Below are 6,000 nucleotides of genomic sequence, written 5' to 3' on the forward strand. Positions count from 1 at the left end.
ACACATGTATAGCTATATACAATTTCTCCTACATATGCATGTTGCCTTCGGAGCCAGTGGCATTAGCCTAATTGGTGCCTTCGGAGCACGATGACAATTGGAAGTGGTTTTCATGGGGGCGGTAGCGGGTAATAGTATTCTCCCTTCGGATTTATGACCTGGTCGAGCAAAAATCCCGCTATTTCCTCTTGAAGTGCTTCTACGCGCTCCGTTTCTAGGAGCTTCTCCCGCACCTCTTTGAACTGTTAAGAAGGAGATCAATATGCATGTGTATTAGTTGTGTGACTAGATATCGATAATGGTGTAAAATTGTGAATAGTGTTCTGACAAGCGTACCCATTCCTGTCTTTGAGATCTGCTCCTTTCGGACGCCATCATGCGAATGTTCTCGCAAACGCAGAATGCACACAGATCAGTCCCCTGCGCCTGCTTCAGGGCCTTTACGAGAATGGAATTTGATCAGATAATAATTAATCAAGCATGATAATTAAAGAGATGGCAGCTAGCTAGCTAGCTAGTACTACTTAATTACTTACCTTGGGTCGAAACCATTTAAGCTTTTTTTTCCATTCGCCTTCTGTGACGCTGATGAACCTTGCCCAAGCCCTGCCCGCCGACAAAGAAAATGAATAAAGGGGTTATTAAATAGTTCATATCATGAAATGACGAACTAAATAGGCCGAGATATATAGTTAATAATGATTGAAATTACTTGTTGACTATCCCAAACAAGATGTTATAGTCAGTTTTTGCTTTGAGTAGTGAGTCCAGTATTTCAACTGTTCCGGCGTCAACTTTAATGATACACAAGATCCAGTGAAATCTGCATGCACACACGTTTGCATGTCTTAATTAAGCGGGCATATGTAAGCAAAAACATGTAGCTAGCTAGTAAGCAAAAACAGAGAATTTGTAATACAAGACAGTGTAACTCACTGGAAGTTGTAAGGAAGTACTATATCTTCATTGTATTTGAGGCGCTTCAAGAACTCTAGCATGTTGTCCTCTACGTTCTTTTGATGATATGGATTGCCATGTGTATTCATTAACGGTGTTTGGGTCAATGAACACAATGCCAAAGCGTCCACCTTTTCTCATTTCATACATCTTCATCCTGCATAATACCACAGAAAAGAATATAGTGAGGATAATTATAGGTAATGATTGATCAAAAGGATCACTACAGCTAGCTTGAGACTTAAATTACAGAAAGAAATCACTTACAGACAATAGCAACTGACGATAGATTTGTCGAGTGCGTCTTGATTGTATAACTGAAACAGTTCAGAATACTCAACGGACAGAGCTTTCTCATGGAAGTAATGCTCCTCCTTGACATTCACCATGAGGGACAATCGATCTGAAATCTTGGTAATGTTCATGTACCATTGATGCAATTCATACATTCTCGTTGGGAGGTTCTTGACCTTGTCTGGCTCGACCAAAGGTTGGCCCCGGACATATTTCCGTTTTATTTCATCCTCTCTAAGCACAGGCATGGGCTCGATCTCGAGGAGTTGTCCAACAGTGATGTTGAGAACTTCAGCCTGTATTATATGCTCCTTCGTTATTACCACATTGCCCACCTCGGGAACGTAAACTGTTTGCCCACAATAATATTGGGCGCGCGTACTGTCACGTGTTGTTGGCACAACAAGCGAGGGGATCGATTGCGCCGCCTGTTCTCCCAGCTAGGGAATGGTTTTCCCGCATTTTTTGACAACTGCTTCTTGTTTGCTCGATCCCGAGCTCGCCTCCTTATGTAGACGTGCTCGATTTAACTTCCTGATGTGGCGCTCATAGTTTGTGTCAACAGGCTTGGCAGCTGGTGGTTGAGCCATACGAATGAAGTGGTCAATCGTTTCCTCAGGCACTTTCTCCCTTGGCGGCGGTGGCGGTTTCGGTGCAAAATGGGCTTCCACCTCGGCCTTCGATATGGCTGTGATTTCCTCCTTGGACCTGTCATAAGCCCTCTGCGGAAGAGGCGTGAGGCTTGGACCATATTTATATCGCTTGCCTCCGCCTGTACTTCCTGTACTACCTCGACTCGTACCGCTACGCACCATAGCTGCGGGGTGTCTCTTCTGCGATTGCTGAGGCGGCGGAGACGGCTGACGGGGCTGAGTTGGACGAGGAGGAGTGGCCTGAAGCTGTGCCGGACTTGGAGGAGGAGTGGCCTGAGGTTGTGCCGGACTTGGAGGAGGAGTGGACGTCTGACGCTGTGGCGGACTTGGAGGAGGAGGAGTGGCCTGACACTTTGCCGGACTTGGAGGAGGAGTGGCCTGACACTTTGCCGGACTTGGTGGACTTGCAGGAGCGGGAGTCTGCTGACTCGGTGGCGGACTTCGACGAGGAGTCGGCTGACGCGGTGTCGGTGGCCTTCGAAAGATGATGCAATCCTTTTTCCATAGGATGATACGATGTTTGGCCTCTCCGAGAAAGCGCTCGTCGTCACCTCCAGGAATGTCAAGCTGTAGCTCCGAATATGGTGGGTCCACCACCTCATCAACCAAGACACGAGCATAGCCCGCTGGAATCGGGTTGCAATGGAAGGTTGCCTCGGGGGGATTTGTAAAAGCAACGCCGTCCGCCACCTTCATGGATATGTTCTTCATTTTGACGTGTAGCTCGCAGTTAGTGTTCTCCGTGATGTCATCCACGGGGTATCTACCCAGCATTGCGTCGTCCGGGGCGGAACCCACGCTGCTTCTCGGCATGGATGGGGCGGTGCTATCCAATGCTGGATCATCCGCTAGCTGCTGCAGCTGCTGAGACCCCCTTTGCTGGGTAAGTGAGTCGATCTGCTCCTGCTGCCGCTGGAATTTGACTGCCAATTCCGCTTGACTTGCTTCTAGGCCTTGAAGGCGTTCATAGTCCCGCTTCCTCTGCTCCTCCTCCATCTTCCTCTTCTTCTCCTCCGCAATCTTCTTTCTCGCACGGGTTCTGTAGTCGGTGTTCCAGTCTGAAAACCCCTCATACCACGGAATAGCGCCCTTGCCTCGTGTTCTTCCCGGGTGTTCAGGATTTCCCAGGGCACGCGTAAGCTCGTCGTTCTCTCTGTTGGGCTGGAACACCCCCGATCGTGCCTCTTCTATTGCAACAAGTATCGCATCGTCGGCTCCCTTCAGACTTGCCTTCGTCGAAACATTGCCTGTCTTCGGGTCCAACTCCCCCCCATGCGCATAGAACCAAGTCCTGCACCTGGGGGGCCAGCTCTTAGTAACCGGAGTGACACCTGCATCCTCCATCTCTTTCTCAGACTTATCCCACTTAGGCATTGCCACCGCATAGCCACCTGGCCCCAGCTTATGGAACTTATCCTTTTTTCGGCATTCTTCTTGTTTATTCTCGACCGTTCCTTAGCTAATTCCGAATCCTTGAATTTCACGAAATCGTCCCAATGAGCACGTTGGTTCTCTAGTGTTCCCTCGAATACTGGAGTCTTCCTTCCTCCCTTGACGTACTTGTTCCATTCACGATTCTTGTGGTTCTTGAATGCAACCGCCATCTTCCTAAGAGCAGCGTCCTTGACTTTCTGCACATCTGCTTCTGTGAAATGATCTGGTAGGGTGAAATGTTCCATGAGAGTATCCCAAAGCAGATCTTTTTGATTCTTGTCGACAAAAGTAACATCTGGACGTGGCTTTGCTGGCTCTCTCCATTCTTGAAGTTTGATCGGGAGTTGGTCCTTCACAAGAACTCCGCACTGACGAACGAACTTGTCCGCAATCTTCTTAGGCGCTAATGGTTCGCCATTAGGTCTGCATGCCTCGATATTGTACTTTACGCCCTGCTTCAACTTTTTGTTCGGGCCTCGTTTCGTCCTTTTGCCTGAAGATTTGCTCGATCCGGATGGCTGAAAGAACAAAGATCGATTCGTTAATATATCTTCAAGTCATTTAAAACATGTGATGATCACCAGATGCCTGCTTATATAAATATATATACCTCGCCGGTCTTTGTTGTTTCAGGATCAACATGTTCTTCGTCATCGTCATAATCGTAGTTCATGACTTCATCAATTCGGTCGTCGCGATCGAATATCATATCACCCTCTCCGGTGTTGTTTAGAAATTCGGAGCCGTCATAATCTTCTTCATTCTGATCATCATCTGGCCCGCGTATCATATCGAACATGGTCTGTTCTCCCTCTCTGTCGGTATTGTCTGCCATAGCTTTTATTTAACTAATCCAAAAGAAATATAAAACAATTTAGTATTCAAATTACATCGTCTCGAATAATAGATATAATCTCGAATACATCGTCTAGAATAATAGATATAATCTCGAATACATCGTCTCGAATAATATATAATATTGAATAGTACATCACTGGCTAGGTAGCTAATAAAGATCGAATACTACAGAAGAATCTAGGACACTCGCGGTTCCTGCGGCGCGGGCGGTGGACACCCAAAGAGAAGGAACCCTCACAGGATCATAGCTGAAGTGAGATCCCCGAAGAAACTGCCAGGTATTGGAGAACCTGCCGCCCTCTAACGCAACCATGTAGCGATGGACGTGCTCGTCCTCCTCCCTGACACGGCGACGTACCACCTCCGGCGGGGCCGGGTCCCTCCGCACCGAAACTGGCCCACGCGAACGCCACCAAACGAGATCAGGGTCGACGACGGGACCCGGGGCCGGGTTCCTCATCAAGCGGCGCGCCCCTCCAGGCAGCACCTCCCAGTGCCAGCCCGGCGGAGCCCAGTCCCGGACATGGGTCGGCTGGACGTCGTCGCGGACGGGTCGACGGCGAGGATGCGGGCCGGGCATCGTCGAGAACAAATACTAGCTATATGCCCGCAAAAAGTAACATTGATAACTAAAATTTCTAACATTTCTATATAACACTAATTATGCTATCATTGCATATGTCAAAAATCTATATACTATTTCATACTAATTAAGCATCTAACACTAAAAACAGAAAACACAACTTCTATACATCCATTAAAAAACTGAAAAACAACATTATATAAAAAATTCCATACTAATTAAACACTAATTATATCCATCTAACATGCATTCATACATATATAATAGTGAAAAAATAATAATCTAAATAATCTAAACTAATTAAACATACAAAATACGTATATACTAATATATGCATGCATTAATTCATACATATGTACGTGTGTGTGTGTTCATCATGCATGCTTGTGTGTGTATATGGGCTCGGGGAGGGGCTGTGCCCATGGTGGCCGCCGGGGGCGAGGGAGAGGGGTTAGAGGGGGAGAGCTCACAGCGGGGCGACGGCGACGGCGAGGCGACGGCGAGGCGATGGCCGGGGGCGGTGACGGGCCGGGGCGTGACGCGGGGGCGGCGACGCGGGGACGGCGCGACGGGGACGGGCCCCGGGGCGGCGACGGAGACGAGGGCGGCGACGGGACGGGGGCGGCGACGGGGACGGGGGCGGCGACGGGGACGGGGGCGACGACGGAGACTAGGGCGGCGACGGGACGGGGGCGGCGACGGCGACGGAGACGACGGAAACAGAGGATGAAACAGAGGGAGAATGAAATTTTCGTAAGTGTTGTATATATAGAAGGCACCTTTAGTACCGGTTGGAGCCACCAACCGGTACTAAAGGCCTGTTTTGGCCAGGCCAAGCGGCGGGAACCGCACCCCCTTTAGTACCGGGTCGTGGCACCAAACGGTACTAAAGGGGGGGGGGTCTTTAGTACCGGTTGGAGCCACGACCCGGTACTAAAGGGGGTGCGCTGGCTCCAGGCGGTGCGCAAGTTTAGTCCCACCTCGCTAGTCGAGGGGCTACCGCACTGGTTTATAAGCCCCAGTGTGGTAGCTCTCTCGAGCTCCTCTCCTAACCAGGCCTACTGGGCCTACCTGTCCTCTTCGCCCAGTGGGCCTACTGGGCCTGCATCCTGGCCCAACAAAAGGTTGTGTTGCTAGTCGTATGCAGGCCGCTTTGGCCCAGTAGGCGGGCTTTTTTTCTTAATTTTTTTCGCTTTATTTATTTTTGTTTTATTTATTCTT

This window comes from Triticum aestivum, chromosome 4B (assembly GCF_018294505.1).
Source record: "Triticum aestivum cultivar Chinese Spring chromosome 4B, IWGSC CS RefSeq v2.1, whole genome shotgun sequence".
NCBI lineage: Eukaryota > Viridiplantae > Streptophyta > Magnoliopsida > Poales > Poaceae > Triticum > Triticum aestivum.